Source organism: Manis pentadactyla, chromosome 4 (genome assembly GCF_030020395.1).
Source record: "Manis pentadactyla isolate mManPen7 chromosome 4, mManPen7.hap1, whole genome shotgun sequence".
Taxonomy (NCBI): Eukaryota; Metazoa; Chordata; class Mammalia; order Pholidota; family Manidae; genus Manis; species Manis pentadactyla.
Genome location: NC_080022.1, coordinates 48,124,087 through 48,138,827, shown reverse-complemented (window position 1 = coordinate 48,138,827; position 14,741 = coordinate 48,124,087).

The following is a 14,741-nucleotide window of genomic DNA, read 5'->3' as shown; positions in this document are numbered from 1 at the left end:
AGATCCCACAGCAAGTGATTGGAAAGGGCCAGGAAAAGAAGGAAATAGGGACCAGGTTTGGCCTTCTGGGAAACTGGCTAGAGGAAAAGGCAGGACCCAGGTTTCCAACAGAGAGATAAGGCAAGATCTCTATGAAGCAAAAGGGCATTCTGAAGGTCTAGGGCATAAGGTAGAGGGGAGCAGGAACAGAGAGAACTTGATGTAAACCACTGAGTGAAAGCCCAAAGGAAACGGCCAGGACAGTTTCAGGGGAGGAAGCCACATGGCCCCAGCATAGAAGTTGCAGGGCTGCAGGGGCAGGGGAGCAGGCACACAACTGCAGCATGTGCTCTGGAAGTCACCCAGCCTAGCCCCTCTTTGCAGAGTCTGCCACTTGCCTGAGGCACATCGGGGTGTATTTTAATACCAGTCCTGCCATGACAGTGTGACCTCAGTCAAGCCCCTCCATGACTTTGGGCCTCCATTTTTCCTGTTACACAAGGCACCACCCTTGAAGACGCCAAGGTCACTATCAGCTCTTCTATCGACCTACCAGGGTATCTGTGATAATTAACTACTTATCTATGAATGATCCAGACCCCACATACCTCTTGAACCCATTATCTTGCTGGTTTCTAGCTGATTGGCATATGCGCATCTTCATCCTAAGCCAAAGCACAAGCAGGACACAAGTCCCCAGTGGATTTCAAGCCAGGGTTCCTCCCATGGGCCAGGCTGACTTGCTCTAGCTCTGCACCTGGGCGTCAGAGCTCCCCAGGTAACAGCAGAGAGCTCTACCAGGAAGGTACTCGAGTGTGTTCACCTTTGGTGAAGGCAACAATGACAGAAAAGGAATTAGGGGACAAGAAAGAGGTACCAGGCACACCACACTTGTTGGGGGTTCCCCAAGTCCACAGGGAGAATAGGAGTGCACCACTCAGGAGACAGGACTGAGGAGGCAGGGCACCTAGGAGCCCTCGGCTCATTTGGGGGTGTATGAAAGGGTGGGGGCAAGCCGGTCTGCTCACGCAGAATATGCAGGCAGGGGGAAACAAAGTACCAAAATATTTCCAAGCAGGGTGGCAGCAGGAGGAACAGGCAGAGTTTTGCCTATTGTAGCAAAACTGACTGAAATCTGGGAAATATTTTTAAAGGTGATGGAAAGAGCCTCTTAAATACCCAGGGTGGTAACCGAAGGGTGGGAGGGAGCCGGGAGAGATGGGGCCTGTGGAGCCACACAACTCTGCCAAGTATAAGCGATAAGATAAAAGCAATTGCCTCCCTGAGCCTTAGGTCCTTTAATGTAAATGTGGGTATCACCTAAATTTGTTAGAAAAATTAAGAGCTGTACTATAGCTCATAGATCCTAAGATACAGATTTTAAAACTCTGAAATTAGGGCATGTCTTGATCAATGACATTAAGAGTCTGAAATAATAGTATGTAAACTCATCACACAGAGTGGGCATTCAGTAATTATGGACAAATATTATCTAGTAAGAGCCAGAAGACATATCCTGTCATACATCCTGCAATACATTTAAGTCAGATAAAACAATGCCAGGATGGCCAGGTTGCTGGAGAATAGGAACCACATCCTCTGTTCATTGTACACTGTTCTTGATCTGTCAGACAAGTAGGTATCCTAAAAGGCCCCTGAGGTTCACTCCAAATCAGAGATTTCAGATTCCTCAGACACTACATCTGCTACTATAATATTACCAACTACCAAAGAGTTCCCTGTTCTCTGAATCTAAACTCAGGACACGTGATTTCTCAGCATTTGCAATATGAAATCTGATGTCTAATCTAACTCAAGTCACCTGCTACGGCTAGAACCCGCCAAGGTTCTCAGAACCATATTGCTTTCCACTTCTGGCTTTTTGACTGTGCTCTTCCTTCTGACTGGAATTCCCTCTTTCCTTCCCCTGGGCTGGGGGCACTGGGCACCACAGAGGCAAACAGATTTGGATGCTGCCCACGGATTACTATAGCCTGGCAGTGTGGACCATTAAGAAAGTAATAGCAAGTAGTGAGAGGGAATGCAGTGCAGGCTGTGAGCAGGAAAACAGGGGGACCCTCTCCTCAAACCGGCTGTCTGACAAAACCCCACTCTTTTCTTGGGACATAGCTCAGCATGCCCTCCTCTGGGAAGCAGTCCTAGACCCTTAGGATGGACCGACTTCCTCATTGATGGGCCCCAAACTTGTGGTAGCACCTCATATTTTTGTCCTCTGAACCTCTGACCCCACTTCTAGACTGTGAGCTCCGTGAGGGCAGAAATGTGTCTTTTTCACAGCTGAATTCCCAGCATCATGGCCCAAACATAATGTTTGCTCAATAGAGATCAATTAATAAAGGATTTATTTTGTAGTGGTGGATTTCTCTATATGAAAAGTCCTACAAAAGATATAAATAACCCACTGCATTTAGCTGCCCTCTCCCGGGGCCTCGGTATTTGTCTCTACAAAATAAAGGAATTACCATTTTCAGTGCTTTTCTTTTTTAGTTTCTCTTCTTTCTCTCTTTCCTCCCCTCCTTTCTCTCTCTTTCCTTCCCTTGTCCCCCCTTTCCATCTTTTTCTCTCTCTCTCTTCCCACATTTTTCTTTCTCTCTCTTTTTTTTTTACTAGTTGAATGCTTTCTTCAAATTAAATATTATTCAGAAGCCCAACATGTAATGCAAATAAAGACTGAAAGTGAGAGGTGGTGTCTGGAGCTTCAGAGCTTACCTCTGCTCTCCCTTCTGCAGGAAGAGTGCAGTCCGATGCCCGTGAAGGACCCTCTCACCTCTAACACTGAGTCAGGCTGTAATGAACTGCACCTTGAGTAGTCACTCACCAAGGCCAGATATTACAATCAGAAGGTAACACTAAGTATTTATCGAATGTCTAATAGGTGCCAAAACAGCCAGGATCTTTAAGAAAATTATGTCATTTTTCACTTAATTTTTTCCTGCCAACCCTCTCTTTGCCTCAATGTCTTCATTTTTAAGTTAAAAATAATCTTGTGTTGTTGTTAGCTGCCTTAAATACTTTGGAGAATGAATTAGAGTTATAAATAGGTATAAATACAAAATACGACGTTTGCTTAATCTTCACAATAAACCCGTGGGGTTGGTTTTAGTAATTCTGTTTCATAACTGAGATCAACAGGGCTCAGAAAGGAAGCGCAATTGCCCAAGATCCTTCCAGGAAGGCAGCAAGCACCAGCCCAGCTCACACCTGTGGGTGCTCCCCATGCCCTAGCCCCGCCCTCTCTAAGAGGTGTGTACTTACTAATTTATTTAATGCCTGCAAAACCTCGTGAGATGGATACTGTTGTAGCCACATTACAGATGAGCACCCAGAGGGTAAGAGAGGTAAAGTAGATTGTCCAGGGCCATCTGCCCAACAAAAGCAAAGCCAGGCCTTGAACCAAGTCTGCGAAATGCACCAACGCTGAGCTGGTATTCAGCTCCAAATGTACACTCCAAATGTACACTCCTGCCTCCAAAGCCTGCTTCTTACTCCCTCCTCCTGTGGAAAGAACTCTCTATGTCCTCCCAGGTGGAGCTCGGGAAAATACACAAACGCCAGGGACACCGCAGAGATCGCAAAAGCACAAACCATGATCAGCAAGCAAAGTATACCACGTAGAGGCAAGTCTGAATTTCACTGAGATTCGGCTGTATGACCTTTTGCAATGATTTAACCTGCGTCCATTTTTTCAGGCACAAAATGTTGATTATAATCTTAACGATCTCTGAGGTATTGTTGAAAGGTGTGAAAACCTGAAAACAGTATCTAGCATGGAATAAGTACTCAATAATTGCTAGCTCTTATTATGTGTATCTAAAATGCCTAGGAATTAATAGCAGCTCACTAGTTAATGTGATTATGATCTCTGTCTATGTCTTGGGGGATTCCACACATCCGTGGCACTTTTGACCACAGGGAAGCTAGGACCTGCTGCAGAACTCACTCAGTGTGGAATCCTGATTGTGTTCATTTTCTCCCAGGATGAAGGCTCCAGGTCCCTTCCAACAGAAACGTATTCAAATCAAGAAATGCTCTTAAGCACCTACTGTGTGCCAGGCCCCGTTTGAGGCTTTGGGTCCAGAGAAATCATAGAGACACAGAGCCTTTCTGCTTGTGTGTATGTGTGTGTGTGTGTGTGTGTGTGTGTGTGTGTGCATGTATGTGTGTATATATGTGAAAATATTAATAATATATTTATCATTTTAACCATTCATAAGCATCCAATGCAGTGGCAATAAATATATGCACAATGCTGTGTAGCCATCACCACTGTCTATTCCCAAAACTTTTTTATTCCCAACAAAAACTCTGTACCTATTAAAAAATAACTCACCCTTCTCTCTTCCCCTGGCCCCTGCAACCTCCATTCTACTTCTGTTTCAGCTACATTTTCAAAGTGTTTTCATTGTGATAAAATATGCAACATAAAACATCATTTTAACCATGTTTAAGCATCTAGTCCAGTGGCACTGAGTACATTCACATTGTTGTGCAACCACCCCACTGTCCACACCCAGAACCTTTTCATGTTTTCAAGCAGAAACCCTGTATCCATTAAACACTATCTCCCCAGCCCCTGGCAATCACATTGTACTTTCTGTCTCCATGAGCCTGACTACTCTAGAAGCTCATGTCAGTGGGATCATAACCTATTTGTCTTTTTGTGCTGACTTAGTTTACTTAACATAATGTCTTCATGCCTCATTCATGTTACAGTGCGTGTCAGAATTTCTTTGCTTTTTAAGGCTGAATAAGACTGCATGATATGTATAGACCACATTTTGCTTATCCATCTATCCATCCGTCAGTGGCCCCGGAATGCTTCCCTGTTTTGGCTGTTGGGAATAGTGCTGCTGTGAGTGTGGGTGTACAGTTCTCTTGGCCTCTGAGCTGCTTGTGGTCTCATGGGGGAGACGACATGTAGATTCACCAGCAAAGGACCCTCGATGAACCTCCATTTCCTCATCTGTGAAATGGGCAGGGATTAAATGAGATGGCCCATGGCTTAGGGTAGGGCTGGTGCTTCTGAGCACCTGATAGTGCTGGCTCTTGCTGAAGCCACTGCTGCTGGTAGGGGTAAGTGTCTAGGGAAGAGGGAACTGGAAATTGGGTGGTCAGCTTGAGCTCTCTCACAAATATCACATCAACCCACTCTCAATGACATGCTGGCAACTCAGCCTGAAGACCTCAATTTCCCAGATGAAGAAATAGACTGGGGTCCCTTGGCTATGAATGATAGAGGTGGGCCCGGAGTGTGGCTCCTCAAGCCTCTTACTCATGTCTAGCAAAGGCCTGGGGAAGGCAGGTGCAGCCTGCAAAATCTCCCTCAAATGCCTGCAGAGCAGACCTGGGGGGAGCACACCCACTTGTGTCAGATGTGGGAGGGAAGAGCTGGGAAGGCAGAAGGAAGGAAAGGGGCTAAGGTGGAGGAAGGGGGAACAGCATGAGCATGTGCCATGTGGTGGAAGGTGCAATGCACGCAGGGGAAATGGGAGGACACTGGTTTATAGGCAGCAAAGGGAATTGCATGTGAGAAGGTGGGGCTGGGTCACTGAGGGCACAGCAAGGTGGCCCAGCCCAGCCCGGTTCCAGGACTGGGAGGGCTTGGATGAGCTGCCCAAGGTGGTGTTTCAGGGGCATTAGTCAGACTGATTGGACAAAGGCACCTGCCTTGCAATGGCTCCCTGCCCTCAAACCACCTGCCTCGCAATGGCTCCCTGCCCTCAAACCACAGAGGGTGCTTTACAGATTACATGTGTGTTTAACCAACATGATGTACATAGTTCAAGAAATCAGTTCTATAAGAGCCATTCCCCAGATCCATTTCCCTCAACCTCCAAATCTTACTGCCCAGAGGAAGCCACTAACCAGTAGTTCTTCTAAGATTTAACTCCATCTTTCTAAATAATGTGTTTAAACATCTCTTTCTATTTTCTGAAACATGCCCTATTGGCTTGTGTGATGGTGGAGAAGGATCTAGTGCTCTTCTCTACAGAGCTACCTCTCCTCCCCACAACTTTCCAGTCTAATTACAACATAATTTGTGTTTAGATTTAGTGTTTATAGGTTTGTGACCATGTCACTCACAGCTGAACCATATCCTATTTTGATTAAATTTCTGCATTTGTGCAAATTGTTCTTTTTGCTGAAATTCAGGTTTTGTTTTTTAAATCAATTTGTTTAATTTTCTAAGTACACTCACCTGTCTTCTTTCTGTGGGAATGTAGGTGTTCTCTCAGAAACTACAAGCGCAACAGGTAGCCAAACCATGTGCCTCTTACTTCCCTCCTGTGCTGTCAGTGCTTCTGCTCAAATCTGGACACTGGTCTCTGCCAGCTGCAGAGATGTAGCTGTGCCAAGCTGGGACTCAGTGGGGCGCCGATACCAGACAGAGGAACAGGGTCAGATGCATTTGGCCCAGTCATCATTCACTTATAGATTTTATTCAGAAAATATCTGCTATGTGCTTTTTACATCCCAAAGACGTCCAATGCCAGAAGCCAATGATACAAAGATGAATTAGACGTGGTCCCTACTTTCAAAGGGGTCTGAGACCATGGGGTTGGCACAAGTAAATGCTTGTCCAGAGGAGAGCTCTGGGAGTTATGGGGCACTAGAGGGGAAGTTCTTACCTCAATTTTTGGGAGAGCTAGTATGGAAGGCTTCCTGGAGGAGGTAAGGCTGAATGAGTCTCAACTTGTCAGGAGTTTTCTAAGAGTTCTGGGAAGGGCATTCCGGGTAGAAGAGCATCAGGTACACAGTCACGGGAGCATGAGAAAGCATGACTCATTCCTGGAATTTCAAATAAGTAATTAGTGATGATGATGCGGGAGGATTCCAGTTGAGAGGGAGGGAGGCGGGGTCCTGTGTGCCAGGCTAAGAGGTCTGAAGGGAAATGGGGAGCCATGGAAGGATTTTAAAGAGGGAAGACATGATCAGGTCTGAATTTTTAAAAAGACAGGATGGCTGCAGGGTGTCAGATAGGTTGGAGAGAGAGAGAGAGACAAGCTGGTGGGGGAGACATTAAGGTATGGTGAAGGATAAGGAGGGATGAACACCAGCCCCGGGGTGAGGTATGGGCTCATGAGCCCTTACTGAGACCAGTGGACTGTACCTGGAGTCACAGGGAATATGCAGGGCAGGACAATAAGTGCCAGGTGGCCATGGGAAAAGATGTTTCAATGAAACATGTGTCTTCTGGGAAACCAGAAGATACTCTGGGCTGAGAACAAGGGCATTGGCTTCTTGGGGTGTTTGGAGGGCCAGAGATGCTGAGGGATGGATGCCCAAGGACTGAGGGAGCAGGGCCAGGGCCCAGGGCTTTCAGAACTTAGAGGGCAGAGGCAAGATTAAAAGGCCGTGGAGTCGGAAGAGTCGGTACAGTCCAGTTGGTAAGAGCATGAGCTCTGGACTCAGGGCAGCCCTTGGTTTAAATGCCAGCTCTGCCACCTGCTTGCAGAGCCTCTGTTTCCCATTCTACAAAGTGGGGACCACAACCCTACCTACCTAGGGGCGTGGGGGGAGGTGTAAAGATTAAATGAGACCCTGGCTATAAAGTGCTTGGCACAGTGCCTAGAACATAAATGCTTCATTTTGTGACACCCTGATATTTGTTTTGGGGAGAAAGAACAGCTTCAAAAAAGCAGGTGCGATCTGAGCTGGCCTCAGATGAGGAGGGGGTAGGCCTAGCTTCACAGCATGTGACATGTGCAGCACACTGGGCCCCATGCTCAGAAGAGCCCTATACTCGATTTAATGCTCTGCTTTGCTATCTTGAAGTTCTTAACAATTATTGAACAAGAAGCCCTACATTTCCATTTTGCACTGAATCCCACAGTAGTGGTGCTGTGAGTAGGAGACTGTCAGAGAAGAGAGGGTACTTTTGAAGCCATAGGGACCTGAGTATGCAAAGACATGCTGGAACTCAAGACTCAGCCTGCTCCGGAAACAGGACCAGCATAGTCTTTCTAGCTGGAGAGGTACGTACAGAGAGAAAGCTGTAGAAATTCAAAGTGGAAAACAGGGAAAAGGCCTCAAATGCAACCGTAAGGTGTAGGATGTTATACAGTGTTTACATGGGGAGCCTTCCACACTGTAAATCTGAAAGTGGTGAGGTTGGACAGCATTGTGGCGATGTGGAGGTGAATGGTGTAGACGGTATTATGATCTGCACTTTACAGATAAGGAAAGTGAGAGCCAGACAGGCGGTGTGAGCAGAGTTGTGAAATGATATTCATAGGCTCTAGGCACTTTTGGCTTCAGGAACCTGTCTCCATAAATATAAACATAAATGTAAATATTAATATAAATATACACATACATGTATCTATACATCTATGTGTGTGTATAATTATACTTTATAACTGCATTGGTATAAAGGCAAATGCATTAATATTCTAAATGAAAAACATGTTCTTTGACCTGGAGTACAGTGGGCCCGAGGCACTGTACTTGCTGTGCTTTACAGGTAAGTCACCCTGGGCATGAGTTGCTCAGCTCCTCCTGCTCTTCGGATGCTGCAACCAGGTTCCAGGGTCTTTTTAGATGGGAGAGCAGTCCTTTTTCTCCACAAGGGGAATGCTGGCCAGTCCCTAAGGCCCTTCCAGTTGGGACTTTCTTTGCCTCCAAGAATTTTCCATCCCGATTTCCTCCTACGGGGCCGATGGCTATTTGGGTTTGGAGCCAGATGGTGGGGTTGAGTGACCTCTAAAGGAGAAAAAGTTGCAAATGTCCTGGGCTTGGGGATAAATCAAGGGTCTCTGCATCTGAAGATGTCTACTACTTACTTCTGGTGCCACCTACAGCGTCACCCCTGGGGACTGGGCTGCCTGCCTACCCCACCCATCGGAGGGCGGGGAGGCTGAGTCACCGTCAGCTGCTGAGGGTGCTGTCTGGAAAGGAGAAACATCACCGTCTGTCTGTCTGTCTGTCTGGGGTTCCAGGGAAACCTGTGTGGAGGTAGGGAGAGTATACAGGCCTTTCTTTGTGTGTTAACTGTTCACATACACCCTGGAGAAGTTTCCAAACGTGTAGGTTCCCACTTCACATCCTTCCTCGGGCTTTCCTCATGCATTCCTTACTGGCCTTATCTTTCTTACCCCGGATGGTGGCAGGATGGCCTGGTTCATGAGTTACGTGATTCAGTCCTCCCGGCTCCCAGCTTTGGCTACTGGATGTACCTGGGTAAGCGGGCAGGAGACAGCACAGAAAGTGCCAATTTGGGAAAGAAAGAGGTCTGGCCTGGTTATCACTGTAGGTCTCAACCTCCCCTCATCTGCACATCACATTCCGCCAAGCCGCAGACCATGTCTTCCTGGGTATTCATAGTGGATGACTGGCTGGGTGAGTGAGTCTTCAGCGTCCCATCTTTCACTCCCCTTCTGCCCTCCAATTCCCATGGTCAGGAAATAGCTTCCAACTGCCTCTAGAACAGGAAGGGAATTGAAATGTGCAGATTTGGAGGAAAAGTATTGAGAAAGTTCTTCTTGCCTGATTGCTTCTACTTTCCCTGTGAAGGCTGAGGGTTTGGTGGGAAGAAAAGGAATGAAGTTGGGGATCACTATTGTAGTGAAGGGAGAGCAATTTGAGTGGGAATTCACAGACACATTACAAGGCAGGGCTGTGCTCCCTGTGGCTTTCGGTGGGGAGAGGAATAGCTAATATTTCTGGATCAGTTATAGGCCAGGCACTGGGCCTGGTGCTCCACGTATATGACCTCCTTTCATGTTCATACCCACCCAGATGGCAGATGCCTCAGTAAGGATGACACAGGTCATGCTGCAGAAATTAAGAAAAAAAATTCTAAATGGCCTATAGATAAAAAAAATTATTTCTTAATTATGCTATATGTTCATCCATGAATGTGACAGGAGAAGAGGCGTGGCAAGACTGAGGAGCCAAAAAGTTCTGAAAGGCTAGGAAGGAAAGGAGAGAGTCCAGAACCTGGAATTCAGAAGGATAGTCAATACAGTGATAGCTCTGGAAAGATGAGCAGGGGAGGTGGGAGAGTGGAACACTGTTATTTGAGATTTCAGGGTTGTAGCTGTAGCTAACCAAGATAAAGAGCTAGGTGTGCCTCTAAGCGTGACTGGCTGGAGTGGAGTAAAGATCAAGGTCTCTGGAATGGAGGAGGTCAAAGGTCCTGACAGATGAGTTACGCTTCCATTCCCTGGGGAGAATGGGATCCATGGAGAGATATAACAAGCCACTAATTGAAAATATTGCAGCTCCCTGGGCTGTAAATTTTACCAGGAGATGAGATTTGGAAATGTTTTTTGATAGTCAAACATGGAAATATAAACTATAAGGCCTCAGAGAAAGGTGTGTGTGGGAGCCCACTCTCCTACAGTGGAAAGTAGGAGATTCACTAGCTGTAGAGTCACCTAAAAGTCATAGGTAACCACAACTGGGATAGAGATGCAAACATCCAAGGACCAAGAGTCAATCAAAATGTATATTCAATGATAATAACAGCTAACAGTTCATAAGAGTTTGTTGGATGCTAGGCACTTTCTAAACACTTCAGATGAACAGGTGATTCAGTTCTCTTAGGACACCTGAAAGGAAGGTATCATTTGTATTCCCATCTTACAGATGAGGAAAAAGAAGGATGTAGTAGAGGAGAAGTTACATAATTTGGCTAAGGTTACTAATGTGTGTCAGAAGTGGGATTTGAACTCAGGCTAACCTGCTTTGGAGCCCATACTCCAGTGCTGCACCAGTGGTTCTCCAATATGTGTGGATATCAGAATCAGCTGGGGGGCTTGTAAAAGCAGAGTTGGGCCCTCCCATAGAGGTCTGAGGCAGGAGCTGAGAATTTGCATTTCTAAGAAGTTCCCAGTTGATCCGCAGGCTGTGAGTTCCTAGACCACATTTAGTATGGGAGTCCCATACTCCCTCATAAATAGACACACACAGGAACTATTCAGTGCATAGCAGATACAGCCTCTTTTTCCAAATGTGGCTGCCAAATGCTTGGCAGCAGGTGCTTTTATGTGTGTGTGTGCTTGTGTGTGGCAGAGGGCATAGGATTATGGCTTAGGTAGAGCTGGGGGATAAAGAGGAAACGTGATCCTGCCTCTTGGCCCTGAGGTATGGGGGTGTATGGGAGTACAAAACCATCTTCACAGAGAACAAGGGATACAGGTGCCACTAACGGTCCAGAGACAGTGGCACACAGAGCAGCCAGCTTTTAAGTGCAGTGCATTTGACACAGTCTGGGGGCTCTGGAGGGCAGGGAGGGAAGAGAAGGCAGCAGCAATAGGCCAGAATGGGCGAGAGTTGGGTGCTGGTGTGGGCTGGGTAAGGAAGACAGTGGTTGCCTGAGGGTGGCCATGCAGAAGAGAACTGCAGACAGGTCATCACTAGAGGCCATCCTGAAGCTTATGATCTCCCTCCCCTCCTGAAAATTTCCCAGGGCCAGTGATGACAAGTAAGACAGGAAATGAACCTGAATAGAGCTTGAAGAGCCTGAGGTTTCTCACAGAAAAGACTGAGCCAAAATCAGGTGTCAGCCTCTGCAGGGCCATCCTTTAAATCATAAATTCAGGTGTCACTGAAATGACCAATGCCTTGCCCTGTGGAGAAAACCTCTGCCCTTCTCACTCTCTGCTTTACATGAGGGTGTGGGTCCTGCTCTCAGTTCCCCAGCCACTGTCTCTCCTGCAGTTTGGGGTCCAGCTTAATTAAGAGCTCTGAAGGTCAATTAGTCTCTATCACTTCTCTAATTGGGCACCAGCTGTGTTTTCTCCTGACAAGGACGCCTTTATAGAACTTCTAAAATACATTACATGAAGAAACATAACAGTTTCAGAGTTACATGAACACAAAAGCAGAAGTAAAGAGTACATCTCTATGTTCCAGAATGTATTTCTTTGGAAAGTTGAAAGGGAGGGTTTTGAACAGCAAATACTCTGTTCATGTTCTGGATATGAACAGATTGTGGTTTTAAATGAAGTTTTGCATAATCACAGGTGTTGGTACATAAAGACTCAGGAAGTTTCCTAGCAGAAATGTGGGGCTTAAGAAATTGAACCGTGAATGCCTCCATTTATGAACAGCCACCAATGATTGACAGAATGACTATTAATAGCTAATATTAGCTGAGCCCTTGGAATGGGATCAACCCTATGCCAGGTACTTGGATTGGACTGTCTTGTTTAAACCCGACTACAGCCTTATGAGGTGGGTACAAAAGTTCTCCCCATTTTCACAAATCAGGAAACTAAGGCCCAGAGGGGTGAAATAATTCATGTTCAAGGACACATGGGTCACCACGAAGGAGCTGAAATGGAACTGAAACCCAGGTCTGTCTCATGTCAAAATTCCTTTCTGCCTCTCTCCAACCAAACAATGCAATTAACTAAAGTGCTCTGTTTGCAACAATTACAGTATCAACAACAATTGTACTAACATTTGTACAGGGTTTCACAGTCACTGAATTCCTTTACGTTTGCTGTCTCATGTGATACGACAGCCTTGCCAGAGAAACAAAGCAGTTGCTATAATCCCATTATCACAAATGTGGGAACCTGCTAAGAGGCTCGATTATTTACCCAGGCACGTACCAGCAGCAAAGGGCAGAGGCACACCTTTCTAATATGTACTCTAAATCCAGTGCTCGTTCTACCACTACCCCCGCCCACCAATATGTGGTGCCTCTCTTGAAAAAGCCAGATACATTTGTGCATTTTGCCAGTGATTCATTCCTTTTCATTCATTTATTCATTTATAGCCATCCATTTATTTACTCGGTCACACTACATTTTCATTTTCTCTTGCATGAGTATGTTCACTTACCTGCTGTCTGTCTCCCCTCCTTGAAATGTAAGCTCCATGAGAGCAGGCCCTTGTCCCTCTTGTCAATGATTGTATTTCCAGCCCTCAAAACAGGGCCTAGAACTCCAGTAATTATTGTTCAGTTCATTCAAGCAAGTATTAATTCATTCACATAGTAAGTACTTACTGAGCAGCCACTCTGTGCCAGGGACCAGGAATGTCCTAGGAATACTACGCTGAGCAAGGCAGGCATGATTTCCTACTTCCATGGAGTTGATATTCTACCTGCTGTGGGAGGACTATACAATCGTAAATAAATAAGATAATTGATGATTGGGATGCTTAAGAGAGTGATGTGATAGAAAGTGGCAGTTACTCAGTTTTTGTCCTACAGCTGTTTACATTGCTTATGGGGCAGACGGTGCAGCCAGCGGGCAGCTTCCATGTCATGGGCAGAGCAGGGGTATTGCAAACTCGGAGACATGGTAGTGTGTTTAGCTCAGAGGGCCACAGCTTGGGCAGGGGTGGGGGCAGGGAAGGCTTCCTGCAGAGGCAGCACCTGAGTGGTTCTAAAGACAAATAGGAGTGATCTAGGAAAGGGGTGGGGAAGATTCCAGGCCTCTGCAAGGACAGGTGGCAGGAATCCAGCTGGCACAGTGCAAGGAGTGACTGAGCCTAGAGTGTGGGGTGGGGAGAGAGGGACGAGGTGAAGGAGACGAGCATGGACCAGGTGCAAAACCACCATGTTGGGATGGTTGATTTTATGTGTCAGCTTGGCTAAGCTATGGTTCTCAGCTATTCAAACTCTGATCTAGGTAGTGCTGAGAAGGCATTTTGTAGATATGGCTAATACTACAATAAACTGACTTTAAGATAAGTCGCAAAAATCCAGGTGGGCTTCATCCTCCATTGATGAGCCTCAAGAGCAAAACTGAGGTTTCCTTGAGGAGGAAGAGATTCTGCCTGTGGGCTGCACTGTCAGCTCCTGCCAGGAGTTTCCAGCCTGACAGCATTTGTACACATTTAGGATTTGCTTAGCCAGACCCCACAATTGCAGAAGCCAATTCCTTGAAACACATAGACAGAGGTAGATAGGTAGGTAGACAGACAGACAAACTCCTAATCTCCTACTGGTTCTCTTTCTCTGATACACCCTAACTGATACACGTCTAACAGGCTAGGCCGTCTGCATCCTTAGAGTAACGGGAAGGAGCCACGGGTGGCTTAAAGAAGGAGCAGTGCAACCAGATTTGTGTTTCTAAAACAATGGCTCTGGTTGCCATGTGGAGTGGATCAGAAGGGGCAAAACTGGAGGTGGGTAGACCAAGTCAGAAGCAATTGCCTAACTATGGCAGTAAAAAAGGCCTAGAGAGGGAGGGTCCAATTTAAGGGAGGTTATGGAAGCAGAATTAACAAGACTTGGTGTCCAATTTGCATGTGTAGGTAGAAGGGAGCTGCAATGAGTCACAGGTCACACTGGACATCTTGGTAGATGGAACATAATGCAATGAAAGCAGGGACTTTGTTCTGTTCCCTGCTGTCCCCTTTGTTCCTAGAACAGTACTTGGCACCCAGAATGTGCTCATTGCACATTTATTGAATAAGCAGCGGTGCGGTGCTCTGAGACTCAGATCACAGGTTGGATGGCCAGGTGGTGAGGATGAGGAGTGTACAAGTGCAGCTTGGGGGATGCTGAATTTTGGGTAGTCATCAGACAACCAGGATGAGCGGGCCAGAAGGAAGCTATGGGATGGTCTGGGGCAGAGACTGAGCTTTGAGACCTGAATGAGGGTATTATACCTGAAGCCAGGGTTCAAGGCACCCTGACAACATGGGGAGTGAAGGAGGTTGGGAACTCAATCTTGGAGAAATTGCCATGTATAAAGACTGGGTCAGGGGAAGGGCCCCTCAAAGGAGGATAAGCAGGAGTGGCCCGAGAGAGAGGAGGGAATTCAAGGGAACACAGT